This window comes from Leucoraja erinacea, chromosome 12 (assembly GCF_028641065.1).
Source record: "Leucoraja erinacea ecotype New England chromosome 12, Leri_hhj_1, whole genome shotgun sequence".
Lineage (NCBI taxonomy): Eukaryota > Metazoa > Chordata > Chondrichthyes > Rajiformes > Rajidae > Leucoraja > Leucoraja erinaceus.
Window position 1 is genome coordinate 50364038 of NC_073388.1, and position 23410 is coordinate 50387447.

The window sequence follows — 23410 nt, forward strand, 5'->3', positions numbered from 1 at the left end:
GTGGCACAGCGGTAGAATTGCTGCCTTACAGCGCTCACAGTGCCAGAGACCTGGGTTCGATCCTGACTACGAGTGCTTATTTGTACGGAGTTTGTACGTTCTCCCCGCATGGGTTTTCTCCCAGATCTTCGGTTTCCTCCCACACTCCAAAGAGGTACAGGTTTGTAGGTTAATTGGCTTGGTATAAATGTAAATTGTCCCGAGTGTGTTTAGGATAGTGTTAGTGTGTGGGGGTCGCTGGCTGGTGCAGACTCAGGGCATTAGGGCCTGTTTCCGCGCTGTATCTCTAAACTAAACTAAACTAAACTAAATCTATGGCAAGAAAACAGGTTTGTTAGCCAGTGGGAAATGAAATAGAAATGCCTCCTGAAGAATGAAATCTGTGAGGCATAGATCAGTTACAGGTGCGGGTGGAGATATGGAAGATGAAGTTTAATCTTGGCAAGTGTGAGTTGTTGCACTTGTTAGGGGAAAATATACAGTTAATGGCAGGATGTTGAACAGCATTGATGTAGAGGAAGAACTTTGGCCCCAAGTCCGTAGCTCCCTGAAAACAGAACACAAGTAGATAGAATGATAAAGAAGGGAATGATATGCTTGTCTTCGATGGGCAAAGCAATGGGTGTAAGAGTAAAGGGCCTGTCCCACTTAGGTGATTTTTTAGGCGACTAGACTGTGGCTATGTGGTAGCCGGGGTGTCGCCTGTATGGTCGTGAGTAGTCTCCTCAGTTGCCCAGAGTTGTAACGTCTTTCTGGTCGCCGCTGGACTTTCAACATGGTAAAAAAATTTCAGAGTCAGTTGGCGACAGTGGCTTTGACATCAATGAGCGTAGTTTGTCTTCTCCTGACGTAGGTACTGTTATATGTTTCGCCAGGTTAACGTAGGTTGGCGCCGGTGTTGACTTCATTGTTTTTTGTTAATGTAATGATGCTATTTCAAATTTTAAGTAGAAGGGGGGGGGTTTCGACAACCTGCTACGACGGAAGTCGCCTGAAAATAGCCTAAGTGGGACAGGCCCTTCAGGAAGTCCTGATGTAGTTTTTAAACATTGGTTAGGCTGAATTTGGAGTATTGTGTGTAGTTCTTCAGAAGAAGAGTCTCGGACCGAAACGTCACCCATCCCTTCTCTCTAGAGATGCTGCTTGTCTTGCTGAGTTACCGCAGCATTTTGTGTCTATCTTCGGTGTAAACCAGTATCTGCAGTTCCTTCCTACACATTCCGCTCTTGTACTTGTGCACGCAGGGTATGATTCGACTGGATAGTTTGCAAAACAAAGCTTTCTACTCGGGGTGCATCTCAGTAATAACCGAGCAATAATAAACGGAACTAAAAAGAGAGGGAGAGATATTGAACTCATTTTAACCATTTCCATAATATCATTCTCGATTCCTTGCAGACACTGTCGACTTGTACGATGACCAGCTGAATCTGAAGTTTCTGTTCCGAATCAAAGATGTGGGTGAAAATGTCGAAAATCTATTTGAACATCGAGGAATCTACCATGCGTGCAAAATTGAACGTAAGGATGCCAACATCTCATTGCTCTTCTTATTTTGAGACGACAATGTTCAATGCTATTGCTGCCCAACATTCACCTCCATTGACTTGATGAGTTTGAATGCACAGGAATGGAGCCACATGGCCACTCTCATCTTCATACTGATTTGCCAAGCCAAATTTCTCCTTCACTTTTTTTACCTGATCAATGTTACTTTTGTTATAGTGTTACAATTGAAATTGGGTTGTGACATGCAGATTGGAGCCCATGTATAGTATTAGTCCTAGAAAGCTTCACAATTCTTTCTTGTCAGTTGGTGCCTTCATTTCACTGATTTTAGTTTAGTTTAGTTTAGATTTACAGCACGGAAACAGGCCCTTCGACCCACCGAGTTAACACTGACCAGCGATCCCCGCGCACTAACGCTATCCTACACACACTAGGGACAATTTCCATTTAGACCAAGCCAATTAACCTACACACCTGGATGTCTTTGGAGTGTGGGAGGAAACCGAAGATCTCGGAGCAAACCCATGCAGGTCACGGGGAGAACGTACAAACTCCGTACAGACAAGCACCCGTGGTCAGGATTGAACCCGGGTCTCTGGCGCTGTAAGGCAGTGGCTCTACTGCTACGCCACCATGCCACCCGATAACCCTCACGTTATCCTAACTTGGTTTTACTCTTTTATTCTTGGTTGTAGGTGAACAAATCCATACCGGAGGACAAGCTGCCGGAGGAGGTAGTTGAAGCAGGGACTATCCCAACATTTAAGAAATAGTTAGACAGGTTCATGGATAGGACAGGTTTGGAGGGATATGGACCAAACTCGGGCAGGAGGGACTAGTTTAGCTGGAACATGGTGGCCGGTGAGGGTAAATTGGGCAAAGGGCCTGTTTCCAAGCTGTATCATTCTATGACTCTATGACCTAAGGTGTGCCATGGCCTTGGCCGATTCTCACTGGATATCATTTGTTTGAGTTTGTTGAAATCTTGTTCATGGGAGGTAGTCCACTGGAAATCAACATCCTCTTTCAACATCTCTCTAAGTTGGGTATGTGGTCTGCATCTAGATCCCATTACTTAACTACATCATTAATTTGCATGTCACAACCTAGTTTCAATTGTGAGAATATAACAACTTTAATTGTAGATACTGTACCAGTGGAGCATATTCCAAATATATATTGTAATCCTCAAAATCCAGCCGCTCCTCATTGGTTATCCTTAGAAGCGACCTGATTGAGGTGTTCCATTGAAGGCCATTTGGTGAAAAACTGGAAATGTTTCTCCAAGCATGATCCTTACATGCTGAAGTTAGCGAAAAGCAAATGTCAAGTGGCCAAATTAAATTGTTGTCAGAGGTGGAAGGATTGTGGAGGTCTCTTTTCACCACCTCAAACAGGTGGGAATATGCCAGACATGTTATAACAATTAGAAATGGGAACCCAGCGTGAATATACCTTTCAGGCATGTTGGCACCAAAGCGAGAAAATCACCTTCCAATAGTAGCAGAAGGAAGACTAAAGGGCCTGTCCCGCTTGGGCGCCATTTGCGTGTCACGCAGCTGGCGTGCAAAGATTTTGTGAATCGCAAAATCCTGGGGCTCCACGCGCGACCGCGTGCCTCTGCCTACGCCACCACGTCTCACCACGTGCCATGCGCGCGTAATGCACACATGACGCGCATGTGATGCGTAAATGATGTCGCGTCATGCGTCCTAAATGGCGCGCAAATAACGCCCAAGTGGGACAGGCCTTTAAACTATTTCCATACACAGTGGTGGGGTGTGAATTGTTTAACTTGGTGGACTTTGCTAACAATTTTCTTTGGAGTGTCAGAGGATGAGGAGGGAAATTGGACAGAAGAACATAAAATGATGAGAGGCATAGATAAGGTAGACAGCCAGAAGCCTTTCCTCAGGGTGGAAACGTCAAAAATTAGAGGACATAGCTTCAAGATGAAAAGGGGGGAAGTTTAAAGAAGATGTGCGGGACAAGTTTTTTTTATACTGAGCATGGTGGGTGCCTGGAACACACGGCCAAGGGAGGCGGTGGCTACAATAGTAGCATTGAGGAGGCTTATAGATAGACTGAGGATAGACACAAAAAGCTACACAGATAAAGTTATAAGGATGCAATAACAGAGCATCGTGACAAGAATTGAGCAGGGATTGAGCAGATTAGCAAAGGCTCATGAAGTGAAGTGATGTCTAGGAAGGAACTGCAGATGCTGGTTTACACCAAAGATAAACACAAAATTCTGGAGTAACTAAGCGGGTCAGACAGCTTCTCTGGATAGAAGGAATGGGTGAGCTTTCGGGTCGAGACCCTTCTTCACACTGAGAGACAAGGGAAAAGGGAACAAGAAATATAGACGGTGATATAGAGATATATACAACAAATGAATGAAATATGCAAAAAAGTAATGATGATAAAGGAAACAGGCCATTGTTAGCTGTGGGCTAGGTGAGAATGAGTTAAAGATAATGAGACTCAATAAGATGACTTTGGAGCCAGTCTGACTTTTTGTGTCTATCTGTGGTTTAAACCAGGGGGTCGGCAACCTTGTTGTGCATAGAGGCCAGATCCCATGTCTTTGAGCAGTTGGAGGGCAGTATCAAATAAAGTTTATTGAATAAACCTTGACATATTTATATATTCATTTATACAATGCACTGTGCGGTTCAGGTCTGAGGGACGGGGACTTCCTGGTTCAGGGAGATCACATAACGGGGAGAGAGAGAGGGAGAGAGAGAGAGAGAGAGGGGGGAGAGAGAGTGAATCCAGGATGGAGCAGCCAGCCTTTTGCCCAGTAGCTACCCGCCAACCAGCATCTCCACCGGTTGCACCTGTGCCGAAGGACACCGTGGCTGGCTCCTTCGACCCCCTCCTTCTCAACGCTCCTGCCCTCCCCGCAACTTTACCCTTGGCGACCAAGCCAAGTTTGCTACTTTATGCAGCCCAGGCCATGGTGACCGGGGCCACCCACCCCCCCCCTCCCACCCCCCCCCCCCCCCCCCCCCCCCCACCTCCCCCCCCACCCCCCACCCCCCCCCCCCCCCCCCCCCCCCCCCCCCCCCCCGCAGCAGTGCTGTCCTTTTACAGCCGCTTCCCATCTCACACAGTTCCAGGGTTGAGGGCGTGCCTGATTCCGCGGGTAGTCGCTACCAGAGATCCTATAGCAAGCAAGATAGATCACTCGACGAAAAAGACATAGTACGGTCATGGGCAGATTCATGGGTAATTTTCGGCCCCATTTCCGTAACCAGCTTCCGTCTCCGCACCAAAGATCCCATAGCGGAGCAAAGATACTAGTGCGGAGACGGAAGCTGGTTACAGAAACATCCTCGTAAAAATAAAAGTTATTTGGTAAAAATCTTCTCATTTTCAGAATTATAATTTATTAACACAAACTGTTCCCCCGCAACGTTGATTACACTGCGGGTCGGGTCGGGTCGGGTCGGGTTACTGAAATGGATGCAAAAAAAGGCCCATGTTCCGCTCCGCTGTGTACTACACGTCAGCCCATTGCATTTGGAAGGAGTGGTCTATCTTGCTTGCTACAGGATCTTTGGTCGCTATGAGAGTGGCATTGCTCGGCCAACTCCACTCCAGCGGACGGCCACTGTCGCTGTTGCCCCGGCGGCAAGATTCTCCCGGTCTTCCCGCCCTGTGGACTGGGCCTGAGTCCTGGTAGAATGTCTCCATCAGCAAACTGGACCTAGCCACCCAACCAGAGAATGTAAATCAGCTGCCAGCTGTACTGAGGGATAGCCAAGTCTGTCTTATTTGGCTAACAATCTAACCTTCGGCCTCCAAGATGCAGATAAATACACACCATACAGCCATACTAGGTGCAGAAACAACAATTTAATTTAACACAACCATTAACACAATTTAACATAAGCATCCACTACAGTGGAATTAACATAGCTCAGTGTGATGAAGGTCCGATCTTTAGGCTAAGAGTGGTTTTGGTGCGCTCACTGTCTGCGCTTGTTCTAGGTCTGCCTTTTGCTGCCTTTTGCTGATACAAAAAAAGAATAAAACAGCGCCCACCAACCCAAGTAGGTGCGGGGAAAAAAAATACGCCTGCTGGTTCTGGCCCCGCTGAGCAGCAGAATGTTCCAGGCCCGCTGAATTACAGAATGTTCTGGGCGCGCTGAGCAGCAGAATGTTCCGGGCCCGCTGAGTAGCAGAATGTTCCAGGTGCGCTGAGTGGCAGGCACCACAGCCACTGCAAATGCAACTTCACTTTCAGATCATAGGTGCAGGAAAACATATATACGACCAGGGGCCGGATATAACAACCATATAACCATATAACAATTTACAGCACGGAAACAGGCCATCTCGACCCTTCTAGTCCGTGCCGAACACATATTCTCCCCTAGTCCCATATACCTGCGCTCAGACCATAACCTTCCATTCCCTTCCCGTCCATATAACTATCCAATTTATTTTTAAATGATAAAAACGAACCTGCCTCCACCACCTTCACTGGAAGCTCATTCCACACAGCCACCATTCTCTGAGTAAAGAAGTTCCCCCTCATGTTACCCCTAAACTTCAGTCCCTTAATTCTCAAGTCATGTCCCCTTGTTTGAATCTTCCCTACTCTCAGTGGGAAAAGCTTTTCCACGTCAACTTTCTCTATCCCTCTCATCATTTTAAAAACCTCTATCAAGTCCCCCCTTAACCTTCTGCGCTCCAAAGAATAAAGCCCTAACTTGTTCAACCTTTCTCTGTAACTTAGTTGCCGAAACCCAGGCAACATTCTAGTAAATCTCCTCTGTACTCTCTCTATTTTGTTGACATCCTTCCTATAATTAGGCAACCAAAATTGTACACCATACTCCAGAATTGGCCTCACCAATGCCTTGTACAATTTTAACATTACATCCCAACTTCTATACTCAATGCTCTGATTTATAAAGGCCAGCACACCAAAAGCTTTCTTTACCACCCTATCTACATGAGATTCCACTTTCAGGGAACTGTGCACAGTTATTCCCAGATCCCTCTGTTCTTCCCTACATTCTTCAATTCCTTACCATTTACCATGTACGTCCTGATTTGTCCTGCCAAGATGTAGCACCTCACACTTATCAGCATTAAACTCCATCTGCCATCTTTCAGCCCACTCTTCCAACTGGCATAAATGACTGCGCAAAATACGCCTTCCAGCCGGATGATTTCGTGTCACGGGCTGCATTCGGCCCGGGGGCCGTAGGTTGCCGACCTCTTGTTTAAACCACATCTGCAGTTCCTTCCTACACTTTTAGATAGGCACATGGATATGTTGGGAATAGAGAGAGATGCATGATGTAGATCAGCAGATAAGGTTAGTTGAATTTAGCAGATATTGCAGGTCGAGGGACTTGTTCCTATGCTGTACCTGTTAATGTTCTACTTTTGACTTTCCACATCTCCATGGAGAAGACATCCCATTTGGGCTACAGAGATTCAGACAGTTAATTATATTCAGACAGTTAACAATATAAATATTTACTTTGTTTAGGTTACAGCGCGGAAACAGGCCCTTCGGCCTACTGGTCAAGAGATCACCGCACACTAACACTATCCTGCACAGTAGGGACAATTTACAATTTTACTAAAGCCAATGAACCTACAAACCTGTATATCTTTAGTGTGGGAGGAAACCGGAGCACCTGGAGAAAACCCATAGTCACAGGGAGAACGTATAAACTCTGTACCGACAGCACCCGTAGTCAGGATCGAACCCAGGTCTCTGACGCTGTAAGGCAGCAACTCTACCGCTGCGTCACCGTGCCACACAGTTATCGTGACCGTCAGATTGTCAGATTATTTTAATAATAATCATGTAACAACATAAGTAAGTTTATTGGCCAAGTATTCACATACAAGGAATTTGCCTTGGTGCTCCACCCACAAGTAACAACATGACATACAGTGACAGTTACAAATGACTCAGAAAACACTAAACATTAATAATAATAAAACATTAATGATAAAACACCATTGAACAAGCATGTGAACCAACAAAATACCAGATCAAGGGGAGGTTACAGATTTTTGGCTGTTGAGTAGAGCAACCACTCGTGGATAAAAACTGTTTTTATGTCTGGCTGTGGCAGCTTTGACAATCCAGAGTCGCCTTCCAGAGGGAAGTGCTTCAAAGAGTTTGTGGCCAGGGTGCGAGGGGTCAGAGATGATCTTGCCCACTCGCTTCCTGGCCTTTGCAGTGTACAGTTCATCAATGGAGGGAAGGTTGCAGCCAATAACCTTCTCTGCTGATTAGACGATTCGCTGCAGCCTCCAGGTGTCGTGCTTGGTGGCTGAGCCAAACCAGACCATGATGGAGAAGGTGAGGCCATACTCTATACTGTCCTCATTTTCCCAGTATAGCCCTTCCGTAACTTCTGGTTACTTTCAACTGCCTTCTGAAAGGTCCGCTCAGTACTGGGGCTATTTGGAATGCACAGTAAATCCAAGCATAGGTGAGATGGCCACATCCTGCATATTAATTTGGGCGGCACAGTGGCATAGAAACATAGAAACATAGAAATTAGGTGCAGGAGTAGGCCATTCGGCCCTTCGAGCCTGCACCGCCATTTAATATGATCATGGCTGATCATCCAACTCAGTATCCCGTACCTGCCTTCACTCCATACCCTCTGATCCCCTTGGCCACAAGGGCCACATCTAACTCCCTCTTAAATATAGCCAATGAACTGGCCTCAACTACCCTCTGTGGCAGAGAGTTCCAGAGATTCACCACTCTCTGTGTGAAAAAAGTTCTCCTCATCTCGGTTTTAAAGGATTTCCCCCTTATCCTTAAGCTGTGACCCCTTGTCCTGTGGCGCAGCGGTAGAGCTACTGCCTTACAGTGCCAGAGACCCGGGATCAATTCTGACTTACGGGTGCTGTCTGTACGGAGTTTGTACGTTCTCCCTGTGATCTACATGGGTTTTCTCTGAGAGCTTCGGTTTCCTCCATACTCCAAAGACGTATAGGTTTGTAGGTTAAGTGGCTTGGTGTATGTGCAAAATTGTCCTGAGTGTGTGTAGGGTAGTGTTAGTTTGCGGGGATCGCTGGTTGGTGCAGGCTTGGTGGGCCAAAGAGCCTGTTTCTGCACTGTATTGCTAAAGTAAACTAAACTAATTAAAAAAATGAGAAATCTCCCACAATTTGCCTCAGAACAACGGTGCTGTAATTGGTTTGAGTGGCCATGTGGTATGGAGCATTAAAATCACCCAGTGGCTCCCTTTCATCTGCGTATTCCTTCAATTGCCCAAACAATGAAATAGTCTGTTCAAGAAGGAACTGCAGATGCTGGAAGATTGAAGGTACACAATATTGCTGGAGAAACTCAGCGGGTGCAGCAGCATCTATGGAGCGAAGGAAATAGGCGATGTTTCTGGCCAAAACCCTTCTTCAGACTAATGAAATAGTCTGATATTGGATTTTCTAAGCCTACAAATGTGATTAATGAAGTACTGGAAGTGTAATTCACACCTGTGGTATTGTATGGCACTGCAAGTACGCATCTCAAAGATGAGATAGAAGAAAACTGCAAAAATAAAATAGCAATATCAGATTAATTTTATCTGTCTTTTTACAGGAAATTTACCAGACAATTCTTTTAGATCGATTATTCCACTTGAGGACAATACAAGTTTAGAATTACAAGGTAATATAGTCAAGTCAAGTTTATTCGTCACATACACATACGAGATGTGCAGTGAAATGAAAGTGGCAATGCTCGTGGACTTTTGTGCAAAAAGACAAACAAACAAACAACCAAACAAACAATAAACACAATCATAAACACACACATATTCTTTTACATATTAAATATTGGAAGGAAAAACGTTCAGTAAAGTTAGTCGCTGGTGAGATTTGCAGTCCGAATGGCCTCTGTGAAGAAACTCCTTCTCAACCTCTCCGTTCTCACCGCGTGCAACGGAGGCGTTTGCCTGACCGTAGCAGCAGGAACAGTCCGTTGCAGGGGTGGAAGGGGTCTCCCATGATTTTAGTTGCACCTCCTGTTGTATAGTTCCTGCAGGGGAGCGAGTGAAGCTCCCATAGTGCGTTCGGTTGAACGCACTACTCTCTGCAGAGCCTTCTTGTCCTTGGCAGAGCAATTCCCAAACCAGATGGTAATATTTCCGGACAAGATGCTTTCCACAGCCGCTGAGTAGAAGCACTGGAGGATCCTCGGAGACACTCTGAATTTCCTCAATTGCCTGAGGTGGTAAAGGCGCTGCCTTGCCTTACTCACGAGTGCTGCGGCGTGTGATGTCCATGTCATATCCTCAGAGATGTGGACTCCCAGATAATTAAAATAGCTCACCCTATCCACAGGATCCCCATTTATCCTCAATGGAGTGTACGTCCTCGGATGATGTGCCCTCCTAAAGTCCATGATCAGCTCCTTCGTTTATTTTATCCGCCAGTAACTAACACTTAGGAAACATATTTGTCTCTTGTTGAACAAATCCACAAATGTCATTATCCTTACAGGAGTGAATATCCTCACGTGTCTAAGAAACAGCGTGGAAATGTCCGTTTCTTGCACTATGCCTATTCAAGCTACGGCATGTTGTGCGCACTTCCAAATGTTGGCCCCATTTTCCTCTGTGTGGCCCATGTTCCTCGAAACCTTGTCTATCCATTTCCTGTCCACATTTATTTTAAATGTTGTAATTGTGCCTGCATCACCTACATCTTGCAGCAGTTTGTTAAATACACTCACCACCCTCTGTGTGAAAAACCTGCCCCTCGGGTTCCTTTTAAATCTTTCCCCTCTCCCATTAAACCTTGTTGAATGTACAAGGTGTGATTAGTAAGCTTGTCAATTGAGTTTAGTTTTGTTTAAAGATACAGCATGGAAACAACGTAATCGTCCCACCAAGTCCACGTCAACCATCACCACCCCATTCACACTACTTATCCCACTTCCGCGTCCACTCCTATACATTAGGGGCAATTTTCGAAGGCCAAATAATCTATCAACCTACACGTTTTTGGGACATGGGAGGAAAATGGAGCACTCGGAGGAAACCCAAGTGGTCACAGGAAGGAAATGCAGACTCCACACAGATGATACTAAAGTAGATGGTATCAGACCAGTGAAGATGGTTGTCAAACATTACAGCAGGCGTAGAGCAGAGGAATCTGGGAGTATGCAGTTCCCTGATTGTGACGTCACAGGGAGATAGAGTGATAATGAAGATTATTTGGTACATTGATCTTCAACGGTCAGGGAATTGAGTTGGAATGGAGCATAACAGTTGAGACATTAAGCTACATTTGTACAAGGTGTTGGTGAGGCCTCAGCTTCGATCACCCAGCTATGGGAAGGGTGTCATTGAGCTCGAACGAGTGCAGAGAAGATTTGCGAGGATGTTACAAAGGCCTTAGCTAGAGAGAAAGGTTGCTTAATCACATGGGCGGAAATCCCGGAGGGGGGGGGGGGGGGGGGACACCCCTCATGTTTTGAGCGGTGGGGGACAATCCCCCCCCCCCCCCCCCCATGTTTTGTAATCCGGATTTTGATATTCTATGAAAGTTCTATTAAAAATCTCCACTTTCCACAAAACATTGGGGGTGGGACTGATGATCTGGTGATTGGACGAGAGAGACATCGGTCAGCAGGCAATGGGGGGGGGGACATGATGATTCAGCGCGATGATTAGAGGAGGGAGCTGTGTCAGAGGCGGAAGTAGGGGGGTGGGACTGAGGATGAAGCGTGGTGATTGGAGGAGGGAGCCGTCCTGGTGGAGCAAAGATCATAGAGCGGAGCTGGAATTGGCCTGTTCGCGGGGCCTTTCATCGACCGGCGCGGCTTAAAATCAGCCGTGAAATCTTCCATTGCCCGCGGTCAAATTGCTGCGTCGAGACGATCGAGGTTCCCGATGTTGAAGCCCCCGCCGGGCGATGGAAGATCCCACGGCCGGTTTTAAGCCGTACCAGGCGATGAAAGGCTCTGCGAACAGGCCGGACTGAAGCCCCATGAACCAGGGCGGACGAAGCTGCTGTTGCTGGAGTTCGGAGTCAGCCACCAACTAGGTCAGCCGATGTTATCGTCCACAGGGCCCACGGCCGAAGTCTCACGTGTGTGTGTGTGTGTGTGGCCACCAAGAAATTATGTCCCCGCCCCCCCCATGTTTTGATAGCGATTTCTGCCCTTGTTTAATCTAGAACTTTATTCCTTGGAGCACAGGAGGATGTGGGATGATATTAAAGGGGTATATAAAATCATGAGGGGAATAGATGTCTTGAATGCATTAAGTCTTTAATCCAGGGTGGGGGAATCAAAAACCAGAGGATATATTTCGTAGATGAGAGGCGAAGAATCTAATAGGAACCTGAGGGGCAACTTTTCCACTCAGAGGGTGGTGGGTACATGGGACGAGCTGCCCGAAGAGGTAGTTACAACAGGTACTTTAATAGCAGTTAAAAGACACTTGGACAGATACATAGATCAGAAATGTTTTGTAGGATATTGGCTAAGCACGGGCGAATAGGACTAGCTTAGATGGAGGATCTTGGTCACATCTATGAGTGGAGCTAAAAGGCCTGTTTCCATGCTGTATGACTTCATGACACTCATTTTTGTTTCCACTACCCTGTGAAAAAGCTTGTATATTCTCCCTCTCTATCGCTCGTGAACTTATTTTACTTTTGTAAAAATATTGTGATCTTCAAGCACGGATACACATATTCTAGAACCTTGTTATCTTGCCCACTATTTTTGCCAATAAGTCATTGAGATAATATCACTGTAGTGAAGCAATGGATTTGCCCGTTGTCTTTTGTAAGAACATGCCATGTTGAGTCATTGTCCTTCCTTTTAACTGTGTCTTCTCTATTTACAGCAGCTCTTCAGAATCAATGCGTGCCTGTGGAACATACAACCAAGCACAAATCTGAGAAGGTCTTTTCATTCTTTTGTTTAATAAGGCACCTTTTCTAAGCTATTTCATTATATTTTTCTCCCTCTTCCTGAACCTATTTGGGTAAATTGGGATGTAGGTAGCACAGGTGCTGTTCACCTGTGTGAACCTCAATAGTGAGTATTGAAAAGTTAACCTAACACGTGGGCATTTGACCTAATGTCCATTCATAAATTCTACACCAAAAGGTTCCTGGATTATGATTAGGGACTGTAGTATTAGCTATCTTCCTGTCCAGACCCAGAAATACTAAATGTGTTCCAGCCATGAGCCCATGTCACCAACGAGGTATCATTTGTAGGATGTAGGTTTAATGTGAAGATAAACATAAAAAGCTGGAGTAACTCAGCAGGACAGGCAGGATCTCTGGAGAGAGGGATTGGGTGACGTTTTGGGTCGAAACCCTTCTTTCTATAATTTTATCATCTCGAAACCCTTCTTTCTATAATTTTATCATCAAGGCTTTAATGCATCATCAATTGGAAAGGCCAAGTTCCCAGGTGATCAGGAATGGAGTTTTGCAAAATAGGCCTCGGCAATTTTGAAGTGCTTTTCTTCCACAATTCCTCTTTAAATTCTTGATCACAAAGGCATATCAGAAAATCACAGAGGGAGGAGCTGGCTAAAGTTGATTGGAAAGGGACTAGCAGGAATAACAGTGGAGCAGCAATAGCAGGAGTTTCTGGGAATAATTAAGAAAGTGCAGGATCTTCTCATCCCAAAGAGGAAGAAAGGTTCTAAGGAGAGAATGAGGCGACCGTGATGACAAGGGAAGTCAAAGACCGCATTAAAGCAAAAATTATGGCCTATTAATATTGCATAGATTAGCAGGAAGCTAAAGGATATATAAAAGATGATACTAAAATGTTTCAGATATATAAAAAGTAAAAGAGAGGCAGGAGATGAGAATTGGACCGCTGGAAAAAGATGTTGGAAAAATAGTGATGGTGAATACATTTTTTGCATCAGTGGAAGAAGACACCAGCATAATACCACAAGCATCAGGGGACAGAAGTGAGTGCAGTCACTATTACTAAGGAGAAGGTGCTTGGGAAGCTGAAAGGTCTGAAGGTGGATAAGACACCTGAACCTAATGAAGGTTCTGAAAGAGGTAGTTGTAGGGATTTTGGACATTGGTAGAGATCTTTCAATAATCATTTGAGTTAGGAATGGTTGCAGAAGACTAGAAAATCACAAATGTAACTCCACTGTTTAACCAGGGACCGAGGCAAAAGAAAGGAAATTATAGGCCAGTTAATGTGATTTCAGTGGTTGGTAAAATTTTAGAGTCCATTGTTAAGGATGAGATTTTGGATTACTTCGAAACACATGAAAAAATAAGCCAAAGTCAGCATGGTTTTGTTAAAGGGAGATCTTGCCTGACACATTGGTTGGAATTCTTTGAGGCACTATAAACCAGAATAGACAAAGGAGGTCGACACAAATTGCTGGAGTAACTCAGCGGGTGAGGCAGCATCAATGGATGGAAGAAAATGGCAATTTCGGGTTGAGACCCTTCTTCAGACTGGTCATAGAGTCGGAGGGAAGGATGAATCACAGAGGGGGAGCAGTGAGAGAGGATGTTGCTAAACTCCCATCGGAGAGAGGAGGAGAACTTCTTCAAAGTAGGCATACCTTGAGGAGATTTTGCAGGTTGAGCAGGCGAAATGTTTAAAAAAGAACAGCAGATGCTGGTAAATCGAAGGTAGATGCAAAATTCTGGTGTAACTCAGCGGGTGAGGCAGCATCTATGGAGAGAAGGAATTGGCGATGTTCCTGGTCGATACCCTTCTTCAGACCCTATTACTCAAAGAAAGTCAGTGGATGTTATTTACTTGGATTTGTCAGAAGGCCTTTGATAAGGTGGTGCACATGAGATTGAAAATCCAGATAGGACCCCATGGTATTGGAGGCGTGGATAGAAGATTGGCTGACTGGCACGAGGCAAAGAGTCAGAATGAAAAGGGCCTTTTCTGGTTGGCGACCAGTGACCAAGTGGCCACGTTTGTGGATGATACGAAGATAGGTGGCAGGCTAGTAGCATAGAACAATCAGGGAGTCTGGAGTAGGACCTGAACAGGTTGGGAAAATGGGCAAAGAAGTGGCAAATGGAATACAGCATAGCAAATGGATCGATCATGCCCTTTGATGGAGTGGCGGCGGAGCAGCCGAGCTCGGGGAGGTTCGGCGCCCAAGTCGGGGCAGCCAGGTCCGAGGGAGAAGCGACCCCAAGTCGGGGCAGCCCGGCCCGGGGAAGAAGCGACGCCTATGTCGGGGCAACCCAGCCCGAGGCTGAAGACGGTACGGTACTCACGTGAGGGTGGCTGGGACGGTGTTCTGGCGGTGGTGGCCTGAGTCCGGAGTTCGGCCGTGGGCCAGCGGCTGTGTTTGCAGGACTGGTGATGGCAGCTTCGACCACCCCGGGCCGCGGTGTTTGAGCCGTGGGACTGATTTGTAACATTGCCCGGGGGGGGGGGGGGGGGGGGATCGCCTCAGCGCAGAGGGAGAAGAGGAGGGAAGAGACTGCAGAACTAAGACATTTGCCTCCATCACAGTGAGGAGATGTTGGGTGGACTCACTGTGGTGGATGTTAATATGTGTTTATTGTTGTTTTTGTTGTTTTTATTGTATTATATGTATGACTGCTGAAATTTCGTTCAGACTTCGGTCTGAATGACAATAAAGGCTATCTATCTATCTATAAAGGCATAGACTGTTTTCTAAATGGGTAGAGGATTCAGAAATTAGAGGTGCAAGGGGATGTGGGAGGATTCCCAAAGGTTAATTTGCAGGTTGAGTTGGTAGTAAAGAAGCCAAATGTAATGTTAGAATTCATTTCTACGACACTTGAATATAAAAGCAAAGATGTAACGCTGAGGCTTTATATGGATCTGGTCAAGCCACCTATGAAATATTGTGAGTAGTTTGGGGCCCAATATCTGAGGCAGGATGTGCTGGCCATGGAAGAGGTCCAGAGGAGGTTAACAGAAATGATCCCGGAGATGTTTGGGTTAATGTGTGAGGAGCCTTGAATGTCTGGGGGGATTATTGGGTTAACATATGAGAAGTGTTTGATGACTCCAGGGCTTCAGCCGCTGCAGTTGAGAAGGTTGAGGGGGGATCTTATTGAAAACTATCGAATAATGAAAGGCCTCAACAGAGTGGAAACATTTTACCAGTAGTGAGAGTGTCCATGACCTGATGGTGCAGCCTCAGAATATAAGGCCGTAGCTTTAGAACGGAGATGAGGAGCAATTTCTTTAGCCAGAGGTAACAAATCTGTGGAATTGACAAAGGTGGCTGTGGAGGCCAAACGATTGGGTATTTTGTAAAGCGGATATTGATAGGTTCTTGGTTAGTAATGGCGTCAATGTTTATGGGAAGCAGACAGGAGAATGGAGATGAGAAGGAAAAACAGACCAGCCATGACCGAATGGCAGAGCAGATTTGTGGGCCGAATGGCCTGATTCTGCTCCTGTTCTGGTCTCCTACTCTCCCCATATTCCTGCAAAACCCTTCCTTTCAGATACTATCCAGCTCCTTTTTGAACAATGCATTTGTGCCTCCCTTAAAGGCCTGTCCCACTGTGGGGACCTAATTTGCAAGTTTAGAAGAGTTTAGGAGAGTCAAAGACCTCCTACGACCTCCTTCGACTATGTAGAAGACCTCCTTTGATTTCCTTCGACTTCTTCAACTATGTTGAAGACTAGCTTCAACTAGCTTCGGGAAAATTGGACACCGAATAGTGGAGAGTGAAGACGACCTCCTTCGATCTCCTTCAACTATACTAACACTATCTCCGACTACCTTTGACTACCTTGGTCTACCTTTGACTACCCTCGATTACCTACGAATAACATGCCGACCTACTACGACCTACTTCGCGGGTATTTTTCAGCATGCTAAAAAAAACGCCTCGACCAAACTGAGACCTCGAGTTTGTGGGGACTACTCTCGAGCATGAAGGAGAGTTACAAAGATCTCCTAGGACCTCGTGTCGACCATGCTGCGAGATTGAGTCGAGCGCAAACTCTTCTAAACTCGTTAATTAGGTCCCCACAGTGGGACAGCCCCTTTACTGTACCTGCCAATGTGCTCTCGAGGTTCCCACACACTCTGTCATTTGTGATTTCTTTGCACAAAATATATTTGTGGCAAACAATGACACCAATGCACATGAATTTCATCAAATAGGTGCTGCCTCATTCCATCCACTCCCTGCATTGGTCAGTTCAGAATGTTCTATATTAATTCCAGTTCATGACTTTTCCCATGCCCATTTCCCCAGGATCCCAATATCTGAAATCTGAGATTCCATTTGGTGTGCTCCATTCCTTCACAAAGAATCATAACTATCACCCCATCACTCCTACCCTGATGAAAACAGACTCAGTCATTTGTCTTCCTTGTTTTTATGTTAGAGGTCCGTTTTGGAGATGCAGCATGGAAACAGGCCCATCGGCCCATCAAGTTGACTCCCGCCATTGATCACTTGTTTGCACAAGTTCCATGTTATCCCGCGTTCTCATCAACCATCTACTCATTAGGGGCAAGTTTACAGGAGGGCGATTAACCCACAAACTCACACACCTTTGAGATATGGGAGGAAACCAGAGCACCCATAGGAAACCAACGCGATCACAGGGAGAACATGCAAACTCCACACAGATAGCACCAAATCGAATCTGGGTCTCTGGTGCTGCGTGGTATCAACTTTACCAACTGCACCACTCTAGACTTAAATAAATGTAAATAAAGTCATTGACTTGTCTAAACCAAATGTTTTTTACATATTCATCCCAAGGTTAATTATAAAATTATAAAAGGACTGGACAAGTTAGATGCAGGAAAAATGTTCCCAATGTTGGGCGAGTCCAGAACCAGGGGCCACAGTCTTAGAATAAAGGGGAAGCCATTTAAGACTGAGGTGAGAAAAAACTTTTTCACCCAGAGAGTTGTGAATTCATGGAATTCCCTGCCCCAGAGGGCAGTGGAGGCCAAATCACTGGATGGATTTAAGAGATAGTTAGATTTGGCTCTAGGGGCTGGTGGAATCAAGGGATATGGGGAGAAGGCAGGCACGGGTTATTGATTGGGGACGATCAGCCATGATCACAATGAATGGTGGTGCTGGGCTGAATGGCCTTCGAAGGGCTGAATGGCCTCCTCCTGCACCTATTTTCTAAGGTTAATACTCGATCAATTAATTTCTACATATTTGTTTTAATCAGCGATCGCATTGAAATTATCACAAATTCTCTCAATTGTGTTTCTCATTCATGTTTTATAATAATTTAATCTCAGTTAAATAGTTCACATCATTGCTAACCCACTGTATACCAAACAGTTGCAGGTCATTCAACCACAGCTGTACTTTCAATCTGAGATTGAGCAAAGAAACTCAAGGCTTGTCTATGTTCAACCAAACTGTCTATCCAAATGTTAATCCCCAAAATAATTCAATGGAAATCAATGAACTATTTGTACATCTTGATCCAAGCAAGGCCATTTAGAACGGAGATGAGGAAAAACCTTTTCACCCAGAGAGTTGTGAATCTATGGAATTCTCTGCCTCGGAAGGCAGTGGAGGCCAATTCTCTGGATGCTTTCAAGAGAGAGTTAGAGAGAGCTCTTAAAGATATTGGGAGAAGGCAGGAACAAGGTACTGAGTAGGCATGCAGGTGCAGCAGGCAGTGAAGAAGGCGAATGGTATGTTAGCATTCATAGCAAAAGGATTTGAGTTTAGGAGCAGAGAGGTTCTACTGCAGTTGTACAGGGTCTTGGTGAGACCACACCTGGAGTATTGCGTACAGTTTTGGTCTCCTAATCTGAGGAAAGACATTCTTGCCATAGAGGGAGTACAGAGAAGGTTCACCAGACTGATTCCTGGGATGTCAGGACTTTCATATGAAGAAAGACTGGATAGACTCGGTTTGTACTCGCTAGCATTTAGAAGATTGAGGGGGGATCTTATAGAAACTTACAAAATTCTTAAGGGGTTGGACAGGCTAGATGCAGAAAGATTGTTCCCGATGTTGGGGAAGTCCAGAACAAGGGGTCACAGTTTAAGGATAAGGGGGAAATCTTTTAGGACCGAGATGAGGAAAACATTTTTCACACAGAGAGTGGTGAATCTCTGGAATTCTCTGCTGCAGAAGGTAGTTGAGGCCAATTCATTGGCTATATTTAAGAGGGAGTTAGATGTGGCCCTTGTGGCTAAGGGGATCAGGGGGTATGGAGAGAAGGCAGGTACGGGATACTGAGTTGGATGATCAGCCATGATCATGTTGAATGGCGGTGCAGGCTCGAAGGGCCGAAAGGCTATGTTTCTATGATTGGATGATCAGCCATGATCATAGTGAATGGCGGTGTTGGCTCGAAGGGCCGAATGACCTACTCCTGCACCTGTTGTCTATTGTCTATTGGCTATGCTAATTGAAGTTCACGCTCAGCCATCTTCTCCAAATGAATTTCAATTCATAGTTAGCTGGTTGTACCAATCTAGAGGCATCCTGTGTTGACCAAATGGTTAACCAGTGTTCATTCACCATAGACTTTCCCTGAAGTGGTTGATAATAAATCTTGCCAATTTCAGTGCATGTCAAAGATGATTCCCAATGATCTCAAAGCTCATTATTTTTAATAGTTGGAATCCACGTGCATCTGTGTACAGGATTATTCTGGAGCCTAATTAGAGTTAATATTTTGGTGTGGATTGCGATTATTTGTGTGAGCAGTGCATTTGCTGTCCTATATTTTGAATTCATTAATTTTCTTTGGGGGAAAATCAAAATGTATTATTTGCTTACATACAATGTTAATCCAACAATAAATTTTCAAATGCAGTTTCTGCTCAACTGATCAGAAGTATGAAGCTGACTATTAAATGGCATTACCCCTTAGTGCTCATTGAGCCACAGTAGATGTAATTTGCCTTTTGTAAGGTAACTGCCAGTTAAAAATGCATGACCTCGTGAGATTTGGTTGTACACATCAGCTTATCAGTTTAGTTTATTGTCGCGGGAACCGAGGTACAGTGAAAAGATTTTGTTGCGTGCTAACCAGTCAGCAGAAAGACAATACGCGATTACATTTGACCCATTTACAGTGTACAGATACAAGGTAACGGAATAACATTTAGTGCAAGGTAAAGCCAGCAAAGTCCGATCCAGGATAGTCCGAGGGCCATCAAAGAGGTAGATAGTAGTTCAGCACTGCTCTCTGGTTGTGGTAGGATGATTCAGTTGCCTGATAACAGCTGGGAAGAAACTATCCCTGAATCTGGTGGTGTGCGTTTTCATACTTCTATACTCTCCTAGACATTATAACCATATAACCATATAACAATTACAGCACGGAAAACAGGCCATCTCGACCCTTCTAGTCCGTGCCGAACACGTATTCTCCCCTAGTCCCATATACCTGCGCTCCAGACCATAACCGTCCATTCCTTTCCCATCCATATAACTATCCATTTTATTTTCAAATGATAAAAACGAACCTGCCTCCACCACCTTCACTGGAAGTTCATTCCACACAGCCACCACTCTCTGAGTAAAGAAGTTCCCCCTCATGTTACCCCTAAACCTCTGTCCCTTAATTCTCAAGTCATGTCCCCTTGTTTGAATCTTCCCTACGCTCAGTGGGAAAAGCTTATCCACATCAACTCTGTCAATCCCTCTCATCATTTTAAAGACCTTTATCAAGTCCCCCCTTAACATTCTGCGCTCCAAAGAATAAAGCCCTAACTTGTTCAACCTTTCTCTGTAACAAACCTTTCTCTGTAACTTAGTTGCTGAAACCCAGGCAACATTCTAGTAAATCTCCTCTGTACTCGTTCTATTTTGTTGACATCCTTCCTATAATTAGGCGACCAAAATTGTACACCATACTCCAGAATTGGTCTCACCAATGCCTTGTACAATTTTAACATTACATCCCAACTTCTATACTCAAACATTCTACATTCACTGAAGTCTTCTCCTACATCTCAAACTGGATGATGGGTTCTTCAAAAACAATTTAAAGTGACAGCCTGTGAGAACTTGTTGCGCACGCATTGACTGCTACATATTCCTGAATATCAAGGGACAAATATTCCATCTATCTTTGTCCTGTGATATTAGCAAGGAGGGAATTTGACCACTGCTCTTTGGGTATTCTTGCCTCTGACTTACCTCTTCCCAATCTACTATGTCATAGAAACATAGAAACATAGAAATTAGGTGCAGGAGTAGGCCATTCGGCCCTTCGAGCCTGCACCGCCATTCAATATGATCATGGCTGATCATCCAACTCAGTATCCCGTACCTGCCTTCTCTCCATACCCACTGATCCCCTTGGCCACAAGGGCCACATCTAACTCCCTCTTAAATATAGCCAATGAACTGGCCTCAACTACCTTCTGTGGCAGAGAGTTCCAGAGATTCACCACTCTCTGTGTGAAAAAAGTTCTCCTCATCTCGGTTTTAAAGGATTTCCCCCTTATCCTTAAGCTGTGACCCCTTGTCCTGGACTTCTCCAACATCGGGAACAATCTTCCTGCATCTAGCCTGTCCAACCCCTTAAGAATTTTGTAAGTTTCTATAAGATCCCCTCTCAATCTCCTAAATTCTAGAGAGTATAAACCAAGTCTATCCAGTCTTTCTTCATAAGACAGTCCTGACATCCCAGGAATCAGTCTGGATATGTCACTGACTATCTCCTCCCAGATCATCTCCATTTAGTTATTTTGTGGTAGATAGTTTATATTGTGGTAGACTGTTCCTGAGTCACCATGGATGTTTAAGCCCTCCCAACTATTTTGATTCCTACCTACCTTTGGTAAGTAAACTTTGTTTGGTGGCTTGTGTGCACATTTTTGAGGCACCATTCAGCATCACCATGATACTTCTAGCTACAGACAATGCACTCAATATTATTGTTCTATTAGATTCATGCACTTCCGATGTTTGCAAACAGCAACAATATGTCCTTCTAGATCATCCATAATGGAATCACATTCTTTTTTTTAATAAACATTTGCAATCCGTTCAGTTACAACCTTTGTTATTATAGTACCTGCCTAGTACCGGGTGTGTGGAACGAGCTGCCAGAGGAGGTAGTTGAGGCTGGGGCTATCCCAGCGTTTAAGAAAGTCAAAGGTAGGCAAAAATGCTGGAGAAACTTAGCGGGTGCGGCAGCATCTATGGAGCGAAGGAAATAGGCAACGTTTCGGGACATTTTTCACCCACAGAGTGGTGAATCTGTGGAATTCTCTGCCACAGAAGGTAGTTGAGGCCAGTTCATTGGCTGTATTTAAGAGGGAGTTAAATGTGGCCCTTGTGGCTAAAGGGATCGGGGGTATGGAGAGAAGGCAGGATACCGAGTTGGATGATCAGCCATGATCATATTGAATGTCGGTGCAGGCTCGAAGGGCCGAATGGCCTACTCCTGCACCTATTTTCTATGTTTCTAATACTAGATAATACTGTAGGAATTTGTAAAGAAACTATCCTTCATTTATTTCTACCCCATTAAAATATTTTTAAGTATCAAATTAATATTACTTAGTCATAGAATCAGACAGTGTGGAAACAAGATCTTTGGCCGAATCTGCCTACTGTGACCAATATGCCCCATCTACACTGGTCCTACCGGCCTGCGATCGGTTACCCCTCCAAACATGCCCTATCCATGTACCTGTCCAAATGTATTTTTTATTCTTGTGATATTACCTGCCTCAACGACCTCCTCCGGCAGCTCATTCAGATTCAGATTCAGATTTATTGTCATTGTGCAGTGTACAAGTACAGAGACAATACAATACAATACAATACAAATTTATTGTCATTTGAGCCCCAGTGAGACTCAAACGAAATTTCGTTTCCACAGCCATATAAACAAAGACAATGTCCTACAGACATAAACACAATTAAATTCACACAAACATCCATCACAGTGAACCCACTGCACTGTGATGGAAGGCAAAGTCTTTTCTCTCCCCTGCTCTCAATTTCTCTCCCGATGTCCAAGCCCCAGGCGGGTGGTGATAAGTCCCACGGCCATTTTAGGCCGCGCGGGGCGATTTACGGCCCCGCTCCCGGCCCCGCTCCCGGTCAAGGTTGGAGCCCCCCATGGGCGATGGTGAGTCCCACGGCCATGAAGCCGCGCCAGGTGATGTACGGTCCCGGACCGGGTCGTTCAAACCCCGCGACACGGGCTGGAGAAGTCACATTGCGGGAGCTCCGGGAAGCGGTCTCTCTCCATCTGTACCCGCGAGCTCCCGATGTCCCAGGCCACCGGACCTGCGGCTGCATTGCTGGAGACTCCGAACCCCAGGAGTCGAGTCGCAGCAGCGAGTCACCACCGCTCCCCATGCTCCGAGGCCGGCCAGCCCCACGATGGTGAGTAGTCCGCAGCTCCGCAGCTCCGCAGTCTCCCGAGCCCCCGGGTCGTTCAGGCTGGAGGCCGCTCCACGGTGCTAGGCCCCAACGACAACGGAGACCCGACAGGGAAAAGGTCGGGTGTCCCAGACAGGGAAGAGATTTTAAACAGTTTCCCCCCCCCAGCCCCCTCCCCCGCCCCCCACATATACACATTTAAAAACACTATTAAAAAACACTAAACACTACGTTTAACTAGACAAAAAATAAAAAATAAATAAATAAGACAGACAGGCTGTAGGGGCCGCTGCAACGGGTGAGTCGCGCCGCCAACGGAATGCATTTAGCATCTCACCCAGAAGTAATGCGAACACAGAATAATGGAACAGTAAAATATATATATATATATACAGTAACAGTAGTACAATTTTCGGGGAGGGGGAGGGGGGGATACAAATACCTATCACTCTTTATGTATAAAAACGACCTCTACAGTTCCTATTAAATCTTTCCCAAAGACCTTATTGTTCTTTTGTTTATTTAAAATAAACTATTATTTTGGAGCATAAGCAGCTTTAAAAAAAATTATGTAAGTCACGA

General features: G+C 45.3%; 1 long non-coding RNA gene across 1 annotated transcript in view; it reads left to right on the forward strand.

Annotated features, from left to right (window-relative positions):
• Positions 1-692: 692 nt before the first annotated feature.
• Positions 693-23410, forward strand: part of LOC129702358 (uncharacterized) — a 26912-nt gene continuing 4194 nt past the window's right edge. The window contains exons 1-3 of the long non-coding RNA XR_008724369.1: positions 693-1521; positions 9110-9178; positions 12369-12427. This is a non-coding gene — a long non-coding RNA (uncharacterized LOC129702358). The remainder of the gene's footprint in view (positions 1522-9109; positions 9179-12368; positions 12428-23410) is intronic.